A 25,716-nucleotide genomic window follows, 5' to 3' on the forward strand; every position below is an offset into this window, starting at 1 on the left:
AACTACTTCATTTGAAGGGATGCACCACTTTGGGTTCGATCTGGCTCATACCAGACCTAATCCAAACTTGACCAAAATCGTATTAGCCAAAAAATAATTTTGGACTTGACTCACATGTGAACCAAACCGAGCTAATGGCTCGGTGCGTGCATATGATTTCTTTACCCACAAATAGGTACCTTTCTGGGGGGCAAAATGAATGGAAAGTTTGTTACTTATACACCTGACAAATAATTCTCAAATAGCCAATTTAGTACTAAACTTATTTCTCTTTATTTTTCATTGCCATGATAGTAATTTTAAAGTCAATTTCACTTCTTTTCATGTATTTGAATAAGTGAATATATGATATTAAAGAACTTTTTGAGCTCTTTTAATTCCACAATTATCCTATCATTAATTATGTATGGACGCTACTTAAATATTGACTTAAAGAATATATAATATTCATGTTTAAATATATGATTTTATCAATAATTCTCCTACATAAATGAATTAGTTGTAAATACACATGAAATGCAAACTTGATAATAAAAAGTTAACGAAGCAGGATAGGTAGCTTTTGGCTTTGAGTATTCTCTAGTGAAGTATTATCACATTTATATTCAACTTTTGTATAAACCAAGACAATAATAGCCACACGACTTCTTTTCAATACCATTAGTTTTATATGTTGTCTATTTCAGTCTTGGACGTGCTTGATAATTCTTTGAGTGCTCTAGAAAGTTAGCATTGTCATCTCATAGAAAAGGCCCAATTCACACTCACATAAGTGACCTCTTATTAACGGTATACTGTCATACTCCACTTAGATTTCTAAAGCATAAGAGTCATTTACAGTATTGCTTATCCTAATATAGCACAATTTATCACTATGGAAAATGTATAAAAAATAATTTCTTAGTAATTTTAGAGAATGCCTCTACAACTCAATTGTCTCTTTGAACTTAGATCTTGAGATCTCTAGTAAACTATGTTGAATTGCTATTGTGTCGTTACTCTAGGTGATAGGCTTTAAATCATTCCCCTCGATGAACAATACACTTGATCTCTTATTAAGCTATTTGTTAAGGGATTTGTAATATTATCTATTCATTTCATATAAATAATAAAGATTATACTATTTGAGATCAAATGTTGCATAATATTATCTCTACGGTGTATATATTGAAACTTACCATTGTATATTTGACTCTGTGCTTTTTCTGTAGCCAATTGACCATCGTAATATATGTAAATCATTGTGTGATCGCATAGAATTTTTCTCTCTCTTTCTTTTAATGCTGTTGTAATATTTAAGGGACACGCAAAAGCTTCTCAACTTCTTGCGATTTCCTCTTTATGTCTTGATGCTTGTCTTTATTCAGGAAAGAACGTAAATAACAATATCTACTCATGTCTTCATGCTCCACAAGAAAAAACACCCCATCCACCCTACATGAACTAAAAAGGCGTAAGTAAATTAATTTTCTGCAGTTAATCAACTTGGGAGGGGCCAGGGAGGGGCCACTAAGAGAATGAAATACTTACGAGTCATATCGTTTTAGAATATCTATTTAGACGATAAGCCAATATTCATTTTCCTCTATAATGTAAAGGAAAAAGATATGCACTCCCACCTAGCCTATATAAAACAATAGCATACGATCAAATAGAAGCAAGAACATAAATCACATTATATTCAGATAGAGTACGTTATCATATGTCAAATTATGTTATTAGTAGTCGGATTACGTTATTTACTGATGGATTATGTCATGTAAACTTCCGCTACTACATGCAAATGAATACTTACCAATTTTGCAGCTTCAATTCCATAATACTCGTGAGCGAACAAGTTGAAGACCATGCACAACCATTCTTGCATCTCTACAATGAGTAAATATTGTTTATTATTCAACGGGATGAACCGATAACTGCTACGAGTAACCAAATCATTTAACAATGTGTCAACTTTTCGACTAGGACATTTAGAATCTGTAGAACTCCAAGAAGTAGGTAAACAAGGGAAAAATAACATGGTGCACAATAGTATTATAGCTGAGCAACTTGTCTATGATAGAAATCTACTGTCGAGCGCTTACAACATCATCATCAAGAAGATCATTCGTCAGCAGTTTGGTAAGGTGGTGACTCCACACAGTTAAATTATACTCTTTTCTAGATAAGATAGCTATAACATCAAGAAAAAAATTATGAAAAAGTTTCAATGAAATAGAACTAGTTTTCTACATATTAAAAACTTATGAATCTAGAATTTGCAGCATCAAGTTAATCACCTTCCTACCATAATCTGAGATGAGAGCTTTGGCAGGGTAAGATTTTTCTTTGTGACCCTCTTCTAAAATTGATGGATCAATGAGATCTTCTATCTTCTCATCCGCCCATGTCACAATCTTTTTATGATCTTATGTTCTATTCTCCTATTCTCTTCATTTTTACTCATTCTCCTCTTCTCTTACCCTATAATGTTCTCTTCTCTCTTTATTCTCCTCTATGTTTTTCTTTTCCTTCTTGATCTCTATCTTCTTCTTATCCTTCTCCTTGGCCTCCTTTTTATCTTCTTTTGTAGGTTCTCATCTATCTTCTTATCCTCCTCTTTTATCTTCGTCTTTTCCTTCTCTATCTTTGTTTTTATCCTCGTCTATCTTCTTCTCATCTATTTTCTTCTCCTACTGCTTCTTCTTGGCCACCTCTATCTTCTTCTCCTCTACTAGGGGCTCTTTACTTCTCTTATTTTCTATTATTATCTTCTTCTATCTTCTCCTCCTCCTCCTTGACCATTCTCTCCTCGCCACATTCTTCTAGAACCTATTTCGCTCGGTCCTCTTCTCCAACTGAGTCATTTGAAAAAGAACTAAGAACTATGAGAGCCAACTTTTTTGCAACCCCTTCCCTTTAGAATGGGAATAGGATTTTTCCTAATAAGATGCAGCAGAAGTGTGTGTAGCAGCTGACACCTAACAACTCATCAAGTTTTCCCCGCAGGACATTTCTGACCTTAAGAGCCCAACTTCTTCTGTCAAATTTGCCAAGGCCTCCAAGGATATATGTGATTCTCTTCGTGCTTTCCTCAACATGGTGCACCAACATACGTAATAACTCCTGAATGTACATTGAAAATAAGAGAAATATTTGAAGGTATATTTCAGAAACAAGGTAACATAATAGTATATTAGGCTATAAAATACAATAAAATATGCTAGAAAATACTGTGGATTACGGTCTAGAATCAATGGATTATGTTATTAATATGACGTATTATGCTAACATATTAACAGATTATGTTATTATTATGATATAGTACTCTAAATTTATGACGGATTACGCTAGTACTATCAGTTAATCAATACCTCATTATTCTTCTCCTGTCCTTTAGATGTTTGATATGCTGTGTGGCCTTCAGAAGTCCCACTTCCACCTGGAAGTGCAAAGGTTGTTCATCTAGTGTGACGACATCGTTAGAGGGCCCCATGATATTAGAGGACTACATTTTGTTTTCTAGGTAATTCTTGCACTCTGTTGTGATATCCAACACATCAACAAAATCATTTGTCTTCGGGTTTGACATAAAATTTACCAACTTATGAGTGACTTCCTTTACATCTTCCTACCACTTCATCCGTGGAATAATCAGAGGGCCGGGCACTGATTGGCAGCCAGAGGTTGAAGTACTCGGCATACCAAATTTGCATGACAAAACTTAGGATGAACGACAATCATATAAGAATTATTATGACAATATAAATTATTGTACAATACTTATAATGAGCACTAGAGAGCATCCACACACACACACACACACACACACACACATATATATATATATTGTATTCTAGTCTTTATCAGTTGATCGTACTTGGAGTTATTAAAATTTCTTTGTAAGAAAGGAATTAATATATTTGATCAGAACGTCCTCATTTTTCTTTTTGTCTTTAGATCCATTTCATCAAAACAACTTATTCGCCTCCCAATGAAAAAACCTTAATATATAGCAATTTCCTCTAACTTTCATATAAAGGTTATTATGGGGTGGTCCGGGCTGGGCCCACTAGGCAATTGAGCTAGGCACTCGTTCTCTAGCCCACCCACAAGTAGGTCAAGTCGGATTAGATTTGGGCTGAGCTAGAATATTATAGTCTGTCGTCACCTCCCACCAGCCTATGAGAGAGTATGAGAGAGTGGCCTCAGGTTGGGTGGGCTAGGCTAGGCATAATAGATGAGTTGGACGAGATACTGAACGGGTCATCCCTCTTTCTTCGTATTTGTCTTCATCTTTGTCTCCATGCTTACCGTCCACCAAGATCAAGTAGTGAAACGAGCTAGTGATCACTCCTCCCCTTTCCTTCTCCATTCACTCACATACTTCGCTCCTACCTCCATCTTCGTCTTCCCCGATTCCTGGTTCACTAGTTACTAGATCGATGGTGCCCGGGCTCACTTTGAGGCAACACTGGAGATAGAGGGGATGTAGAAGTGGTGGTAGAAGGGGACGAGTGAAAATGCACAATCCAAGAACATCTCACTACTGTGGTGCAATGGGCGATGATCTCTAATGTCGATCCCAAGAAGGGTGCCATAATAGGCTATCAAAAGCAACTACGATAAGGTTGACGAGGGAGGAGAGGAGGAGGAGAGGAGGAGCCGAATTTGTAGTGATTAGGAGGATCATCAATTGGGGAAGCTGACAGTGATAAAGGAGGTCTTCCTGGAGGACTAGAATGTACTTTAGCCACACTTGGTCCTTGTTACGAACTAGCTTGATTCGATTCGTAGCGGTTGTGATTCAAGTCTGCACGGGATTTGGGATCCGTGGATAGAGACATGGATTCTTAAGTATAGGATGGAGGTGATGATGAAGTGGAAAGTGAGTAGTTGATGGAGGTGGCTCAACAATAGATGATAGTGGCGGTGGCTTGCGGATGCGGATGCGATAGATGGTTAAATGCTATGATTGGCCTACAAGTAAGTAGTAGTAAAAATGAAAATTATACGGGAAATAGAGACGGTTAAGATAGAGAGACGAAGGGGGATAAGTAGGCCTGCCCTACGGACCTAGAGGGATCGATGGAAGAGAGAGATTAGAAGCTAGACGAGTTCATGCCAACGAAAGAGGTGGCGCTGGTTGGTAAAGGAGGAGGGAGATGTAGAGGCCGGTGGCCTAGTTGAGAGAGATTCTAGGGTAAAAGCTAATTAATTTTTTATTATAAGCATGTCTAAGATACAAGCCATAAAGCCCTATTTATAGAGATTAAATTAAAAAGTCATAAATAAATTTAACTAAACTAGCCTTCCTTATCTTCTCGGATTAACCTTTTGTTTCGCCATAGATAGATTCCAAATATGAAGAAGCCGTGAATACCAAAGTTGTAGATCTAGAGATTGACGATCTTATCCAACTAGTTTGATATTATTCGGATGCCTGCAGAATATTCTGTAAATATTTTATAAAAACTATGCAGAGCTGAATTTAGCTAATTAAATAAAATTTTAACATACTAAGACTATAGCTAAACTAAATAAGCAAATAAGATAACTAAACTCAATCTATTGAGCCCAATATCCTCATAATGTGATCCGATTTAACCCAGATTGTAGTCCTAAAAAATGCTAAGCATTTATGAATTGAAACATACTGTAGTGTTGGCAACTCATTTGTTGCATTGTACTAATATCCAACAAAAAGTTTGGAGGCATAGTAACGAGAAATAACCTTGATTTTCTTTAAGAACACATCCCATCTCTTCTTCAGATTAACTGTACGAACGAATGGATTAAATATTAGTAAAAACAAAATCCAAGGACTGCAGATTACATAGATTATTAATGGATTAAGTAGCCCAAAAATATATTATGTAGGTTATTGATGAAGTACATAATATTAGGTTAATGATGTATTACATAGGATAGTAACGAATTGCGTAAACATTCTTATGAATTGACTCGAATGCATCAATGGAATAACTAAAAATAACTGTAAGGTTTTGGGTTTAATAGGTTTAATTACTCTTGATAGCTACAATACTTAAAATACACTAATGTTGATAATACTTGCATATCCTCTTCTTATTGGAACCTTTTTTTTATGATAGACATACTAAATGGCAACAATGGAATATAGATGAATGAAACTGTAACATCTGCCACCAAATACATGTGCCACTCATGTAGGTGGAACCCATATAATTTTTTACTTGATCTGTTGGTCAAGATTTCAAAATAATAAATAGAAAAAAAACCTATATTTTCACAAATAATACAAACAAATAAAAATCCATAACACCATAAGTTACAACAAACCCCAAAATGTATATACATAAACAAATACAATTGCCCATACAGGGGCTACAAGCCATCTAGCTTAATTTACAAGAATAAATAATTAAAAAATTATAAAAATAATTATTGGCTAGCTTCTCTACGAACACTGGCTCATCTACTAATCTAAAAATAATTCTACCAAATAGTGGTGAGTATAAAGCCCAACAAATTTCTACTTCTAAATCTAAATAAGTGTAAATAAAAATACAATAACAGAGTAAAATGAATGTACACATTATGATTACAATCAATGCAACAGTACTATATGCTCATTATGTTCAGCTAATATGCACATGTATTAATAATGTATCATATTTCATGCATCAATCCGGACTACCATGTCTTCGTACTCAAGCTCACACCGAGCTCCGCCTATAGGCCATGCCAACATTACACCTAATGTTGTGCATCATTATATTGCTTTCTAGATAACTGGTTGTAACTGCGCCACGCTCAGACCACCGACTGGCTGTAACTGCTCCACTTTCAGACCACCGACTCATTTGTTAAAAACACAATTGACCACGCTCAACTCCACTTAGAGCTAATTCCTTATTATGAGCAATTAGCAATGGTGCTTTTAGGCCACAGTCTAAATCACAAAAAAATTGATTTATAATAATTATTATAACTAGCAAATGATCCTCTAAAAAAATAATTAACTAGACTATACTCTAAGGATGATTAATAATTGAGGCTCACATTGACATGATTGACTAAGTAAAAAGATTAAATTAATTAAAACAAATTAAGAAAGACAATAACAATAAGTTTGAATCATGCTCCCTCATAATTTATTGGCAAAAGTTCTAACATTACAATTATTTAACTATAACAAACACCCACTACTTATCGAACTGTCATTGCAACCTATCAATATCCCCTCGAAGCCTCCTAATTCCTATATTAGAAGAATAAAAGTACAGCAATGTCATGGTGTAATACTTAGAGATTTCACCTAAGGTAACAATCAACATTTCAAATACTCGATAACAATAATGTTAATATCATCCACAAATTTGAATTAATCGCGAGTCAGCTTTCACTTATCGGTAGATTTTATGTAATCCTAACTTAATACTAGACATCCAACTTTCATAATCTATAAACTGAAGCTTTTCAACACCACTCCAAATTATCCAAAGGAGAAATATAGGCATCTTGGAATCAATTCCTCTTAACATTCTTATCAATAGATAAAGACGGGTAAGAGAAATTTAATTATTGTTTTGACAATTACCAACATATGACAATTTTATACAAAACTAACCCTACACCAACATGATCTGCACTAAACATCAATAACTCACTTTAGCCAACATCTAAGCGGTTTCGGTAAACCTAATACGCGCACTTAGTCACTTGTTATAAAAGCTAATCTGTATAATATTTTTTTAAATAAGAAAAAAAGGAAATAAAATTGAAAAATAAAATAAAACCAAACAACTTTAGAATGCATTGCCAAAACAAATATGGTGCATCATGAAATATCAGACAAGTAATAATTATGTCAACAGTTAGCCTACCACATAATTTTCCACTCCGACTAACTCATCTCACAAATAGAATAATTTGCACAACTCAACAATTGAGATACTCACTAATCTTCCAATTAATGAACTAAACGCATCAAAGTGTACTAAGGGTCAATTATCAATACTGACAAGAGCAATCAACAACTCCATCAAAACTCAAGAATCTAGTTGCTAATCTACTCCTTGAATTTAAATCACTCGCTACACTAAAGCAAGGTAATTGAGATCCACTCACTACCTAAAAGGTTCAACACAAAATAGGATCTACACTCTACCAAGGAAGCACTTATAGCATCACATAAGAAGATTAGCATATGCAAACTTTGCTAGTTCCTTTTTATTATGATTAGATCTCAGCATGCATCTTACATCATGAGTCATTACAAATGAAGGAAGAAAAGGCAATTTACTGAACTCTTACTTTCTAGCTCGGTTATACAATTGATTCCCTAATGTTAAAGATAATTAGCAAGCAAATTATTCGATTTAACAGTGTAGCTCCACCTCAAGAACTTACCAACCGCTATTTTCTAAGTCATTCAATTACTTTATGAATTCAAAAGGTAAAACCTAGATGTCACTAATATCAATCATAGTCAATCATACGTAGTCTCTAAGTTTTTCTACCCACAACTTGTATAGATAGTATTTTAAAAAGCTTGCCGAATTATGTGATGAAACCTAGGCTTTAATACCATCCTATAACACCCACTACCAAATACATGTGCTACTCACATGGGTGGAACCCACTTGATTTCCAAGTGACATGTTGGTCAAGATTCCAACATAATAAATAGGAGAAAAGTCAACATTTCTGCAAATAATACAAATAAAATAAAGTCCATAACATCATAGGCCACAACAAACTCTAAACTGCATATCCATTGATCGATGTAATTGTCTATGCATGGGCTACAAGCCATCTAGCTTAATTTATAAGAATAAATAATTTAAATAATTATAAAAATAATTCTTTGCTAACTCCTCCACGAACTCTAATTTATCTACTAATTTGAAAAATAATTTCACTAAATAGTGATGAGCATAAAACCTGACAAGTTTCTATTAAAGAAATAAAAAGAATATGCACATCATGATCACAATCAATGTAACAGTACTACATACTCATCATGTTTAGCTAATACACACATGTATTAGCAATGTATCATATATCATGCATCAATCCTGACTACCATTTCCTTAAATTCAAGCTCATATCGAGCTCCGCCTATAGCCATGTCAACATTACACCTCATGATGTGCATCATTTTAGACTATCAAGTCTTTCACTTAGGCTCACGTGGAGACATGTTCGTAGGCCACAACAACAATCACACCCGACCATACAAACACTCCCAAGGGAGGGTAGATCATAGTCGTAACTCATCAGCCCATCACCCGACTAACAGTATAAGCAATTTTTCGCCACTCATGAGCTATCGCTCACCGACACCCTCACCCTCACCTTACCTCATCAGATATTGCTAGATCTACATTATCCTACCCTTTTCTCTCTAATTTAAATACCTTAAAGGGTATGACTCTTATTGTAAATTGCCCATCGCTTGGCAAAATGACTGTTTGATTATTTGTAATCAATAGACTGAAATCTCAAGCGTAGGCCATAATATATAAATAATAAATATTCCACCCCTCTAACTTTGGCTGGGGAGGTGTTAGATACTACTAAGACGCAGATGTCACTCCCTTTATTGTCGTGGACGTGTATAAGTAGCATGATATTATGTCGTACAAAGAAACATAATGGAACACACATCATTATCATGTATTATATGCTATTAAAAATAATCATGCCTAAGGATATGCATAGGAATCATGATACATGTAACCATGTTGAGTAGTAAGTAAAGTTAATATGTACTTTTGCATTACTAACAGTATAAAATATACGCACACATGCATGATATGAATGTGATAATGCTATAAGATAAGACATTGTATTCTCTACACTACTTCTAGACAATAGAATTTTACTTACTTGACATCGCTTTCCAAATAACTGGTTGTAATTGCGCCACGGAATCATCCTCATATGGTACAGAATCTACCTCGATAATGAAACAATAAAAATATAAGCATCGCATTTTAAATACTGATTAATTAAATAATCCTACTGATGCCCGTTATAGGCTTGGATAAGTTCATTTAAGAATTCATTGCTTTTAATAAATAGTTGGAGCTGGTAAAATTGTACCGTGGCTTGACGCGTTATTAAATGTAACTAAAATAATTTATCTCAAATTATCATTCATATCATTTTTATCAATTTATAGTAAATCATAGAGACAACATTTAATTAATCAGCTTTATTAAATAAAACCACCTACTAAGTACCACGGATCAAATATTAGTAAGTATATATAAGGAGGAAAACTAAAGTTGAAAATGAGATGAACAGAGAGAAGATGATAAATGATGAATACTAATATTGAAAATACTCTCAAAATAATTACAAGAACGTATTTAATGAAGAAAAATCATTAATGAAAATTAGCATTCAATAGCGAAAGTAGCAGCATTAAGATTCTTAGTCTTGCTCTTACACCTAATTTGTAACCTATCTTTTTGATAACGAGATGGATGGTTTCAATACTACCAATGAATAGAAGAATATATATGAACTATCGTGTCTCATGAGTGATGTCATGTTATCTCCCATATCCATTCATTAATGTGAAGCATTTAACATTACGTGTCAAATGGGACTTGCAAAGTTTATTAGATTAGCAAATGTGTACAAAATAATATCTTTTTTAGGTGTTACAAAAAGGGAGGGGGAGAAAAGAGAAAAGAGAAAGGGATGCATGCGCCCTTTTTTTAGGTGTTACAAAAACTAACGTTGGAAATACTCTCTAAATACTTATATGAACACAAGTACAATGACAGATCAAATATAGAGTACAAACGGAACACAGAGATAAGTACGACAGGTCAAATGTAAAGTTAAATGGAAAGTATATATAAGGAGGAAAACTAAAGTTGAAAATAAAATGAACAAAGAAGATTACATAGAGTTTAGTATTTACTAACAAATGACATGAACGAAGAAGATGATAAATGATGAAAACTAATATTGAAAATACTCTCAAAATAATTACAAGAATGTATTTAATGAAGATTAGCGTTCAATAGCGAAAGCAGCAGCATTAGGATTCTTAGTCTTGCTCTTGTGCTTCAAATAAAGATTACACCTAAGTCTTTTAAAGAACGAGATGGATGGTTCCAATACTACCGATGAATAGAAGAATATCTGTGGACTATCGAGTCTCATGTGTGATGTCATGTTATCTCCCATATCCATTCACTGAAGTGAAGCATTTAATATTACGTGTCAAGTGGGACTCAGTAAAGTTTATTAGGATGGCAAATGTGTACAAAATAGCCTACTTATGTTCAGTTATCTAGAAAATGTAATATGAACGTATATACAATTAAATTGAAAATTTTCAAATTACAGAAAATTTCAAGTCAGGTTTTTCAAACGCGCTTTAGAAATCATTTGAAAATATAGAGACACTATTATTTGAACCTAAAATATTCGAATCTGCTTGCAAAGAAAAAAGCAGGAGGAGAGGTGAGGGAAGAATGCGGAGGAGCGAGGACGGGAGACCACAGTAGTGGCCAGCACCGGAGGAGACGGTGAGGGAGGATGTGGATGAGGGTGTTCTCTAAGAAAAGGAAGAAGAAGAGATCGATGATATTCTCTAAAGATATTTTGGTCAACATAAAAGTCTATTTTAAATTATCACATATAATATAAGGGTATTCTAGCCATATTATTATCATGTGATACTTATACGACAATTTATGAACGAAAATAGGTAACATAACCAAAAAAAATTTTTAAGGGTTATTATAGAAATCGATGATAATTCAGGGGATGAATAGAAAATTATCCCTATAATATTTTAAAAATTGTGGTAGCTATTAAAATATTTCAAAAGTTTTTATTGTTTATTATTGTCTAGACAAAGAGGCTTATCCTTTCAAATATATAAATTATAAAAGTGGGTCAACCCACTTAAAAAGAAGAGGCACAATATGCTCATACGATATGCACACAGTGTTCTGATGAAAAATCCATAAAGATATCAACCTCTAACGCTCAGGAGAGATTTAAACTCATAACGTAGAGCCGATAAATTTGTGCAAACAAAACCCAGCTAATCCGACGAGATTTTGGCCTACAGTGATAGTTTAACAGGGATAACTATGAATCACATCACATCAAGACCAGATTATATTTGAGATCTTTGTTTGTACTACATTGCGGACAGGTGGACATCGATCAACGCATTATATGAATTTTCTTTTTATCCTTTTGCCATCTTCCATGTTTAGTCTTTCATGGCTTTTTACTTTCGTCGTTCTGTATCTTTATTCTCTTTCCTTTCTTTCCTTATTGTCTTACGGGTGGTATAGTGTCATCTTCTTTGGTCATTTCATTATTTTACAAAGAACGGAATTCTTTTTCAAATAAAATCAATTACATTTCATTCCCCCACTTTTTTTTTTGTCCACAGCCTTCGTGATCCTTTTTAAATTTCGCTATTTTTCGACTTCACGACTATGTACTGATTGCGGTAACTCTTGCATGCCAGTGACCGGACATCAGATATTTTCATCTTTCCCTACATATATCAACCCAACACTCTTTTGAGAGAGAGAGAGAGAGAGAGAGAGAGAGAGAGAACTGAGATCGAAAGAGTGAAATAAAGAAAGATGGGCTCTGAGACTAGAATTATAGATCTAGTAAAGGCTGAAATGCCCTTCGAGGAAGAAGATGACTATGTTCTTTTAGGCGAGAAGGATTCTGGAAGAACTCTAGGTCTAGTTCTGGTTGACATTCTTAATGGCTTCTGCACTGTTGGAGCTGGCAAACTCGTATGCTATTCTCGATCTTTTGTTAATTCTGGAATTAGTTTAATGATCCTCAATTCTATATTTCATTGATACCCTGTTTTTATTTTTTTGCTGTATAAATTATAATGTTACTTTTATTTGTTCGAGTTTCCATACATAAATATCTGGTAATAAATTATAGTTAAAAACATGATCATTTTTAGCAAGTGATGGATTCTGGAACTCTACTTGGATATGGTATTTTGACTTTCTTTAAGTTATGAAATTAATATTGTGCAGGCTCCAGTTGAACCCAATAGATATCAATGATGGTGGAAGAGGCTGCAAGTTTGTCTAAGTTGTTCACTGAGAGGAAATGGCCAGTTTTTGTTTTTCTTGATTCGCACCATCCAAATAAGCCTGAGTCTCCTTACCCACCTCATTGTATACTTGGATCAGGTGAAGAAGATCTGGTTCCAGGTACCACTCTCTCTCTCTCTCTCTCTCTCTCTCTCTCTCTCTCTCTCTCTCTCTCTCATACATAACTTGATAATATCAATTCTTTTTTTCCAAAAAGAAAGTTTCTTTATACTTAGAAGTTGATGGTTTTTGATATATTTTGGTTAAAAAAAAAAATCAGCTCTGAAATGGTTGGAGGAGGACCCAAATGTGACAATCAAACGCAAGGATTGCTTTGATGGGTTCATTGGTTCTATGGAGAAGGATGGATCAAATACTTTTGCTAAATGGGTGAAGGCCAACGAAATCACGTCTGTAAGTGCTTATCAAATATCACATGCACTGACTACACTAAAAAGTTTAACTTACTTCTGACACTTTTGTGAATTTGACTTAAATAAGTAATTGTTTTATATTTTAAATAATATATAGGTTATGTAGGAAACTCAGAACTTGTGCTCTGATAACATATTAGATAACTAGTTGCTCTAAAAACTTAAGTTGTCAAGTAACAGACCACTAATGCATATCATGAATTCAAATCTCAATAATACAATTTTATTCCCTAATCTCGAGGTGTTGTCAAGTAACAGATCACTAATGCATATCATGATTTCAACACACCTCGAGATTAGGGAATAAAATTGTATTATTGAGATTTGAATTCATGACATCCAAAAAAACAATCTCTAATACCATATTAACCTATCACCTTCTCTAAAATCTTAAGCCATATTCGAGAATGGTGATTCTTATATTCTAATGGTCAATATGTGTCTTCCAAAAAACTTCAGCTATTAGGGAACGATAATTGTGATCGTTATATTCTAACACTCCACCTTATGTCTATGCTCAAGATATTTAAGCCCAAGATGCAATTTGAACCTAGGGTCTTTTGCTCTGATACTATATTCATTTCTCATCTTCGTAAAAGCTTAGACTATCAGATAACAAAACGAAACATGTAGACAATGAGTCTTTTTTCTGTACTTGCTAATAGAATTCAGAATTCAGATTTAAGTGACAGTGGTGCATTCTTCCTGTTTTGATATTTCTCATTGCATGCTTCCTCTATTTACAAGAATTTATAACTTGTATGTAGGTTTTGGTGGTAGGGATATGCACAGATATATGTGTTCTAGATTTTGTATGCTCTACCTTGTCAGCTAAAAATATTGGCCTAGTTCCACCACTGGAAGAGGTGGTGGTTTATTCCCAAGGGATGTGCTACCTTCGACTTCCCCGTCGACATTGCAAGAACTCTCAAAGGACCTTTACCCCATCCTCAGGTTTCGTATACTTTTCTTATGCTATATGTTCAAATTTACAAAGGTCCAAAGGTGGATCATCCCACTCTTTACGGACACAATCTTAAAAGGCTAGACTGATTAAGGAATTAATGCGCAATATTATTATTGCACCTATTAGTGTAGCAGACCCTGGAAATAGGAGGTGCAAAGACAGCCACCTAGTATAAGGAAAGTATGAATCATGATCAGCTATACAAAGATGGTGCAATTTTAATCATTTTAGAATGAGTGAAGATAATATCTTGAAGTATATATTTATAGCAAGTATAGCATGAAATGATCTTAATAAGTTCAACACAAATAAAAAAGTTACCACATGCAATACAAGTTCAAGCAAATAATTCACCCAGAGTGTTCAAAGATAACAAGCAAGCAAGCCAAATTCAATATCAAGATTAGGCCTCCTCGTTCAGCTTATAAGAATCCTATATTTCCTACATGCCCAAATAGACTTCTAAAATAACTAGTGATATACAATTTTAGCCCTCGTTAATCTGCTCCTCTCAATGTTTCCTAAGCCCCTGTTCATTTTAGGAGTAACTTTTTTCTTATTCCAAAATAATAGCTAAACACGATAATATTTCCATTCTAGAATACAAACACTATTTATTAAAATTATATTTTATACTACACGCTAACTCAGTTATTAATTTATTCTTAATATCTATCCCATCAACATACTTTATAGTAAATAAAAAAATATTCATGATAATTTCATAAAAAATAAAATATTTTTTTCTATCTTTTACTTCACTCTATATCACATCAAAAATAATAATCACACCAATATTCTAGAATATAGGTAATTTACAAGAATAATTATCCTTAAAATAAATAACTCATTTTAAGAATAACATATATATATATATATATTCTAAAATTAACCAAGTAAACGAGGCAACCTTCCCACTGGACCTTAGTAAAAGAGAGACGTGATAAAAACCGATCATACCTTAACAAAGTCTTGCTAGTAGCAAAGAGCATGCAAATCCTCCTTTATATACTAAAAATTATTATACCTTATAATTCGAAAGTTTAAAGATCATAACTTAGGAAGTATAATTAACCATATATATATATATACACCAAAGAAAAGATTATTTTTTTTTCTTTTTTTTTTAAAGAGAAATCCAATGATGAGTGAGAGAGAGAGAGAGAGAGAAGTTTAGATCCCCGCAATTAGTGCGACAGCGACCAGCCACGTGAGTAGGTGATCAGTTCTTCTCAGACCCTGGAAACTCCCTGCAACTTCCCACGTGGCCATCTCATCATCCTCCCACATCCATCCATCCATGCATGCATGCTCATGAGGGGGTCATGCCATTCCCATGCAAATATGGCAGTGCACCCATACACGTGTCATGCGACTACTATCTACGAGGCTCATACATTGGAAAATGATAATAAATATATATTACATTTTAATTTCTACCACGTAGAACATTTTACTCCAACCTATTTATTGACATCCTGTGTCATTCTACAATGCCTCAATGATTTTTCCGGACACTTAAAAAAAGTGATAAGAATTTGTACTCAAGATATCTTCGCCGTAAGTTTAGGTATCATTTTAGTGGTTATTTTTACGTAAATTGGTAATAGTACGATTTCTAGTTGTTAACTTTTATATAGTTTTATAAAGAATATCTAGAGTTTATTTTCCTTGGATTGCAATTAAATGCTTCTAAGATCTCCACTGAAGTTGGAAAATGAGGAGCAAAAGGAGTGGTTCCAATAACAGTAGGTTTGAATTAATGAGCTTAACTACTTTCTAATAATGGGAGTATAGTTTTTCTTCACTCCCATTACATTTAAGTTGAAGAATAGATTTGAAAATGAAACCTAAAAATATCTATCCAAACCTAAATATCTTTTCTTTGATAGATCATAAACCAATGGAAGTAATCGTAGATTAGATAAAGGCTATAGTCATCAACTGGATAAACTCTTCCAAAAAAACCGCGCAATAATGCATTCCAACCATATGCATATAATGCTTCCAACATCAACTGGAGGACTTTAAACCTAAAATCTTTGTCATGATTTACCATACACAGCTTGAGCCACTAATTCACATGATCCTCATGGTCATTAGAGATAATGGGAAACCTAATTAATGAACATTTTTCTTTGCAATATAAGACATATATGCACTTCTGATAATGAAGACCTAGAAAGATCTTTTATTTGGAATCTAGTTTTGAAATAACCACCTAACAACATCAATAAATCTTGCCAGGTATTTCTTTCTTTCCAATCTACTGTTCAAGGATTGTCCCTTTCTGGTTATAATTAAGATGAGAACAAGTGAGCCATATGATAAATTTGTAGCTTTGCAAGGGTTCAAAGTAACTCAAAACCCCAAACATACATTTAAGCATGACTTTGTCTTCATCGGCATCTAATTTGTAGTTGCTTCTGGAGAAGGATTACATGCACATGAAGTAGAATATCTCGATGACCAAGATGAGCTGGAGATGGATTAGAATAAAACATCTTCTCAACTGGCCCACAGACACAAAGAAGAAGAATTCCTTGTGGATGTCCATGTCTTCATGATTAAGATTAAAAAAGTGGAAGTTAACAAAGAATGCAAGCATTGAGTTGAAGATGGTTGGAAGTAGTTAATAGAAAAATTAGTTGGAATTAGGAGCTCCTCTGGTTATAAATCCAATATAACAATTAGGAAGAATTGAGCTGGTCTTCTGTGGTTCTCTTTGCCTTATATGGATTCTTATAAATTGGCTTATATGAATTCTTTATAATTAGTATTTTTAGAAGTTTTGTTATTTATATGAATTAGTAGGTAAAAAGAGTTTGATTTCAGTTGCTTTATAAGAGGATCATAGTAACAAGAGTTATTTGAGAATTTGATCTTATTGACTTTATAGGTCATATACACTAATTTAAACAGATTTATCAAATTTTAGTGGAGTCTACATATTATTAATAATAGATTAATAATATAATTTAAAAAACTCAAAGTAATATCATTTAAAAAACTCAAAGAGTTCTTTACTATCATATATTCACGTATTTAAATCGATGAAGAAAACTAAATTAAAAATTAGCTTTATAACTATTATAGTAATAAAAAATAATAAAAAATGAATTTAATACCTTATTGAATATCTAATTTTTCTATCTACATTTGAGAGATTAATACTGTACTATTTTGGTCCAAAAAGATGCTCAAATAGTAGCTTCAAACATTGTGCTGCATCTAATACATAATTAAATAGGAAAGGTACATTATAAATAATTTTATTAGTTCAATAATAAAATTACTAAAATTAGGATAAATAACACTTTAAATAATTATCACATAAAATTAAGTTGGTATAGGTCAACACTGACATTTGAGATATATTCAGTGGCATTTCCTATGTGCCAATGAATTGTACCAATGAATATTGCCAATTATTGACATTTATTGTATTTTAAGCGGTATTACGATTGCCGGTATAGATTATACCGACAGTTTAACAAAATGCATATAAAAAAAAATAGTGGTATTTCTCTAAATGTTGGTCAAATATTAGTGGTATTTCTATAAAATGCCGTTAAAGATAATGGTGCCATTCTTTCAAATATTAGTGGCATCACTAAAGAGCTTTGTTCTACTTATTTATGTGTTTATGTGGCATTTGTGAAAGTGCTACTAATACAAATTGGCATTTTATTTATATTATTTTCTGGCACTATAATTGTGATAAAATTAGATATGTTGTTATATAATACAATCAAATTTATTAACTGCTTTTTGTTACCAACAAAATTTTATATTTATATAACAAAGACAATCACTATAAACAAGTTAATAAATGCAATATATTTTAGACTTTCCGAAAAAGATACAAGCATTTATGATTATGTAGAGTTTATCTATCTATATCCATGTATCAAGATCATGTACCAATATAAAGTAATTCTAAACATTCCAAAGTTCTTTAACATAAAAGATGAAACACCCAACAAATTCAAAAATTTGCTACTATTTTCCACTTCATCATGGTTTGACCTAAAAAGTAAAATAAAATTAATAGATTAAAAAAATTATAATAAACATACACCAAATGTAAGAAATTTTATCAAATAAGAAGGTCAAGCTATCATCTTTGCAACGATGCCTCTAATCAAGCACGATTTATATTAGAATGATTTTGAGATTAAGTTAAAAGTTATGTTGAAATCAAATATTGTTGGAAAGAAGACCGAGACAAAGAATTTGCTGAAACTTAACTTGGATGGTTATAAAGAGTTATTGCATTGAGTAAATTCAAGATAGATATATTATATGATTGATAATAATAAAAAAAGATAGTATGGAGCTCAAATTTTCTAACTAATTAGAGTACTGAAAAATGTGACTCAACGAAGGTCTCATTCTCACTAAAGTGCCTACCAATCCCAATTAGTTATTAACCATAAAAAAACTGAAACCAACATATTAAACCTCAAAAACTTGAAGAATTCAAAAAAGCCACATGCAAACCATCTCATCTTAGGCTTTCCACCATTGATTCGATTATAGAACTCAGCTCTTCAAAGTCGAAATTCGAAAGAAGTGTTTGTGGCAAAGCAGATAATAGATGCTGTAGTGGGTGAAGGCATCGTTCGAGGCTTAGCGGTGGAAGGTAAAGCATAAGCAAACAATACTAGAGCAAAAAATAGAAGCCCAACTAAATATAAACCCCAAGAAACTCCTTAATCAAAACCCTACTTCACCACTACTACTACCAACTCAATTCCTCCAGTTCCTGCTCGAAACCCTTTATGTAGCAGGATCCACGACCATACCCTCCTCCTCTATAGGTGCGGTCTTACCCATCATTGCTGTAACACCACCGTCCGCTAGTCATGTGCATGCCCACATGGCAAATACCATGCAAATGATAGGGCAGACTGGTTGGTCATATAGAGATAAACTTGTATTATACAAATCACAGTCTAATATAGCGGGATATAAATATAAACATCAGTACAACTCAATTCTCGTATAAATTATCTTATATACTACCTCACATCAAGCTCATCTTATCCTTACTCTAAAATATCTCTTCATAATATTTCAAATCAATATCAGATACCACACATCTAAGGGTTAGAAAAAAATAAAGAGAGTTATAAGCTAAGAGCTCAGTGAATAAATCTTATCCCGAATTAGTAATGTTAAATAAAAAATAAATCATGTACTGAATAATATAAATAAAAAAGAGCATCATGTCATAAATAAGTATATAAATATGTCATCAATAAAATATAAATATATAAAAAAATATTATGACATAAATAAGCATGCAACTTATATCACAACAATATATATATATCTCATGTGAGACAAGGTGTGCAATAATAAAATTTTTAGGGAATTTTCTTTTCAAATTTGGATCTGTGTTTGTTTGGCTTGTATCCACTGGATATGAATCTGTATCCATTATTTTATATTCTTACCAACATTTCATAAATACTGGTATTATTTGAGTATATTTCGACATTTATGTTAGAAATATTAATATTTCTATACTGCAATTTTAAAGCAAAAAAATAATTCTCTGAGTGAATATGTAAATAAGGCACTTTTTTATGATTATAACTAATTATTAGTTATTTAACTAGCATCTTTTGATCTTTTAACTACCCTAACTACTTTTTAGTTATCTAACCAATTTTTACTATAACTACTTTTTAGTTATCTAACTAGTAGCACTATTTAGTTAGTGTTTTTTAATTTCTATAAATAGAAGATGATGCTAATATTTTGAATAATTCCAAAGACCTTAGTACTTGCCATTATAATTAATTCTTGTTTAGATTAGGTTCAATTTTGCGAGTTGTACCTTGATTTGTGATGGGCTTCTATCTCAAGAATATATTGCTTTTATACTTTTCAATCGCAATAAATGGATGATAATTTGCTCAAGAAATAGATTTATCTTCGCTTCGCTTGACCGTTGCAAGAGCCTAGCCATTTGATTTTATTCATCTCCACTTTTTCAGTTTTTTTAACAATTTATAAATGTAGGAAAAATTATAGTACTATTGCATTTCATCTATGACATTTCATAAAACTATGATACTACAACATTTATAAATGCCGATAAAACTAAGATGTCACTATTGTCCACCCAATTTGGAGTCTTTAAATTTTACTGGTATTTACAAAATGCTGGTAATTATGTGGGCCATATATCATGTTTTCGACATTCATAAATGTTGATAAACTATAAAGAGTTGATCACCTTTGAGCATCAGATGTTGTCTTAGCCCTAAAGTTGGTTCTCTTTTTCTTTATCTCCAAGCCAAAAAATGTACTCCAAAACATGGGCAATGCAGCTTGTAGGTGGTTTTCTCATGTCTTGGCATGCCATTCACGTAATGCAACTACTTTAATGTGAATAGCATCACAAGCAAAAGGCTTTTCTAAAAGTCATCACAAGTAAAGCATTGGAACTAAAAGATCCTCAAATTGGCTTGTGGCTGTGGTCCAAGAACTTGGTGGGTTAGGTCTAACTCCCTTCTTTTGGCAGGATTGGACCACAAGATTGGACCATCTTTGCTTTAGATATTAAACGTGCCAAAATGTTCTCATACTAAAGAAGATGCAATTGTACTGTGATTAGGAATCAAACATGAGATATATATGTCTGGATGGAGAGAACGAAAGAAGAGAAGAGAAGGAAAGCACCCTGTAGGCGTTCGAACGCACCCTGTAGGTGTTCACGCAAATAGAGATGGTAAAAAGGTTCATATTTGGTCGTTCGCAGCGCATTCACACTTTAAGTCACCGTGTTTGAACACACTCAGGCTACTTTTGAACGCACCGATGTAATTTGTAATTTCTGGAGTTATATGAGAGTTAATTTGACTTAGATTTGTGTCTATCTCTATTTATTTTATTTCTAAAGTATTTACTTTATCTCTAAAAATATTTATCATATCGTATCTCTAAGGAGTATATAAAGGATTTTAATCTAACCCTAGGAGAGTACTATCAAGTATTAAATTGAATATCATTTTTTTAAAAATCGATCTACAATCATATTAAGATCATCTTTTAGAGGTCATTAGAGATCAATTCTTAGCTTTAGATGGAACATGCTGGATCATTCTCATCTCAACGTATCTACATCAGATATAGAAGAACTACGTTTCGAAGGCTACTAAAACGAAATGATCAACCTTGAGGGTCACTGAGGTTTGGAAACCTATCACAAGAAGCTTCTTATTAAATGCTCTGAGTTTTAGTGATTAGTTTCGATCCGATTTTGGATCCGTAGTTTTTTTTACCCAGTTTAGACTCTTTCACGTAAAAACTTTTGTATTTGTGATTGTTTCTTCACGCTTTATTTTCTACATTTTATTATTGATAGTGTGTGATAGATTCTATCTCCTAGGACATTAATTATGTTTTTCAATAAGTATCATAGTATACATAAGTATTCACATAAGTTTTAGTTTTTTCAATAGGAAAATATGTAGTGGCTCAATTATGCTCTGATATCTCTTATTCCAAAGAGAAATAAAGCTGATAGAGTAGGGGAATATAGACCCATTAGTTTACTAAATTACAGTTATAAGTTGGTTATGTAGGTACTTACTATCAGATTATGCACTATTATTGATAAGATGATTGAGGGGTACCAAAATGCTTTTATAAATAAAAAAAAGATTCATTCGAAATAGTATAGCAACTATCCATAAAATAATTCATAGTGTGAGAGAGAGTAAAGGGGAAGGAAGGTGTATTATTGAAGCTTGACTTTGAGAAGTCTTATAATAAAGTCAGACGAGACTTTCTTGCAGATATGCTTTGTTGAAGAGGTTTTGATCCGCATTGGGTACATTGGGTGGTGCATGCTATATTAACAAGATTTTCTACAGTATTTTTTAATGGAGAGATTGGATGGTATTTCAGATGTAAGAAAGGACTCAGACAGGAAGATCCTTTATCCCCTTTATCCCCTTTTTTCTTTTTGCTGGTAGCTAATGGCTTCATAGAATGATCTACAAATCTAAAGAGATGAGATGGATTAATGGTTTGGGAGATGATTTGATTGATAATAGTATCACAAATATGCAATATGCAGATTATATTGTTAACTTCTTACAGGCTAAAAGTAAGGATATTATGATTTTAAAATACTTATATTTTTCTTAGCCTACTTCGGGACGGAAAATTAATTTCAACAAGAGTTCTTTGAGTAATCTGGAGAAGAATCCAAAAAAAGGAAAAAAAATGGTGGTGTGGAGAAGTTGCCTATTAAATACCTTGGGCTGCCATTACATGATGGAAAACTGAGGAAACAGGATTAGTACCTAATGATTGAGAACGTAGAAAAAAATTTAATAGGCTGCAAAGGAAAATATTATCTTTTGAGGTAGAATTATTTTTATCAATTCAGTTTTAAGTATTGTGCCATTATACTCTCTGTCCTTTTTTTTAGCTGCCTTGTTGGGTCTGTAAAAGAATATATAGAATCAGATCTAGATGTATAGAGAAAGGGGTTGGGGAAGAGAAAAAATGGTACTCTCTTACCTGTTGGAACAAGGTTTGCAAAAAAAAAAAAAAAGAATTTTGTGGACTAGGGATTATAAAATTACAGAATATGAATACAATTTTACTGGCTAAATGGTGGTAGAGAATTAAATTCAGAAAATCAGCTGTGGGCATATGTGGCGGTGGGTAGATATTACAAGAAATATAGAGCAGAATCTTTTAACTAAAGAGTTTTGATAGAATTTCACCATTCTGGAAGGGTGGCAGGGTTTTCAAAACTGCCCTAAGTTGGTAGGTGCACAATGGAGATAAAATTGATAAACTCTGATACCACTTTGATAGGCTCTGATACCAATGATAGGCTCTGATATAAATTGTTAAACTCTGATACCACTTGTTAGGCTCTGATACCACTTGGTAAGCTTTGATACTAATTGATAAGTTCTTGAACCAAAGATAAGCTACACAACAATTTCTTCAAGATCTGAATGTATTATAAGAATTAGTCTGTGCGACCATAAAATAATATTCGTAAAAAATTATCTAATAGTTAGAAAATTATGAAACTAATTGAGTTAGATCTGTAACTTCCTGATCTACAACTTTTGTATTTACACCATTTGCAGATTCAAACTTTAGTAAGTACGAAAACATAGAATAACGTGGGTGATGGTGGTGGTGACGGGTGGAGTGGATGTTAGGATTATGGATGGATATGGAGATGAAGGTGCACTGTGGAAGTAGTTAAGAGATATAGACGAATGGAATGAAGTGATCAAGATCTCAAAGAAGAGGGGTGGGTCGACAGTCGAGGGAGATTAGAAGTTAGGAGAAGCCTTACCAACGGTAGAGGTGAAAGGATGGTAAAGAGGGAGGAGGGAGATTATGGTAGATAGATGATAGAAAGGCAAGAAATCAATATAATTGGCTGCCATCCATATATTTATAGAGGCTAGCCAATAAGTCCTAAAACAATATGAAACCCTAACAAACCAACTAAACTAGCATTTCTTATCTTCTCCAATTACCTCTCAGATTAAGCTTTCGGTTTGTTGCAGGTAAATTCTGAATCTGGAGAAGTCATGTATATCAAAGTTGTAGATATGGAGGTTGATAACCTTATCCAAAAGTTTGATATTATTTGGATATGTGTATAATATGTTACGAATATTTTCCCAAAACTGCACAAAGTTAGATTAAGCTAATTAAATAAAATCCTAACATACTAAGACTCTAGCTAAACCAAATAACCAAATAAGATAATTGGAATCAATCCATTGAGCCCAATCTCCCTTTTGATATGATCCGATTCATATCAATCCACCACACTTCCCCCACCTTGCCCTCAAGGTGAAAAGTCAGGAAAACGCTCCAAGATATCTGTCGCCAACTCCCATATCGCCTCATCGGATGGCTTGCTAAGCCACTCAACTAGAATCTCTATCTCCAATCTCGTACCATATCGTTGTCGATGCCTAGCAAGTGCACGAACTGGCTTTATGATTTCTATCTCCTCCAATGGCTTCGGTAGAACTGATCCAATGATCTCATGATTTCCAATGCCCTCCCTCAACAATAAAACATGGAAGACAGGATGCACTCTCGACCCCTCCGGCAGCTCCAAACGATATGCAACTGAACCAATACGCTCCAACATCTGAATGCATCCGCAGTCCAGCAACAAACCGCCTCGATTCTTCAATTCTAGATGGCGCTCTGTATCATCCAATACCTCCTGCAACAATCTCAAAACATTTGGGTCAGAAGTACATGCATACCTCAACAAGAGTGCATCCGCTGCTCTATTTTCCATATCCTTCTTGTATTGGATTTCATAATCATATCCCAACAATTTTGTGACACATCGTTGCTATGCTAGAGTGTGTATGCGTTGTCCCATAAAGTATGGAAGGCTTCTTTGATTAGTTCGAATAATGAATCGTCTACCGATCAAATAATGCATCAACTTTGTCATCGCATGCAGAATTGTCAACATCTCTCTCTCTCATAAGTCGATAATTGCTGAGATTTTGACGATAAGACCTTACTAAGAAAGACTATGGGATGCCCTCCTTGCATTAATACAGCTCCTATGCCAACATCGATGTATCACATTCCACAATGAACTCTTTGGTGAAGTCTGGTAGTGCTAGAACGGGTGTCGTCGTCATTACTATTTTTAGTTTTTCAAAGGCTGAAATGGCTTCATCCGTCCATCTAAAAGAGTCATTCTTCAACAAAGAAGAGAAAGGAGCAGATCTTACTATATCCGGCGATGAAGCATCGATAATATCCGGTTAGCCCCAAAAATCCTCTCAATCCGGTGGTAGTAGTAGGAATAGGCCAAGCGGTCATACATGCAATCTTTTGAAGATCCGCTGCTACACTATCCGCTGAAATGATGTGGCCTAAATACTTTATTTGTGGTACTCCCCATAGGCACTTGGACTTCTTGATCTTTAATTGGTTTTGCCTCAATAAATTCAGCACATTCTCCAAATGCCGCCAATGCTCCAATTTAGTCCTGCTAAACACCAAAATGTCGTCAAAAAATACCAAGACATACCTTCGCAAGAGAGGCCAAAATATATCATTCATGAGGCCTTGAAAGGTAGCTGGAGCATTAGTGAGACAAAAAGGCATCACCCAGCACTCGTAATGCCCGTCCGGAGTTCGAAATGCAGTTTTGTGCCCATCCGCCGGTGAACTCTAATTTGATGATACCCGG

The 25,716-nt window shown here is 33.6% G+C and overlaps 1 long non-coding RNA gene across 1 annotated transcript; it reads left to right on the forward strand.

Moving 5' to 3' along the window:
* The first annotated feature begins 12,570 nt into the window (after positions 1-12,570).
* Positions 12,571-14,705, forward strand: LOC140792767 (uncharacterized). The gene is made up of 4 exons (XR_012109811.1): positions 12,571-12,761; positions 13,020-13,199; positions 13,360-13,493; positions 14,281-14,705. It is a non-coding gene; the product is annotated as an uncharacterized lncRNA (long non-coding RNA).
* Positions 14,706-25,716: the final 11,011 nt, after the last annotated feature.

The sequence above is a fragment of the Typha latifolia genome, chromosome 7 (assembly GCF_019914945.1).
Source record: "Typha latifolia isolate L0001 chromosome 7, TyphaL0001v2, whole genome shotgun sequence".
Taxonomy (NCBI): domain Eukaryota; kingdom Viridiplantae; phylum Streptophyta; class Magnoliopsida; order Poales; family Typhaceae; genus Typha; species Typha latifolia.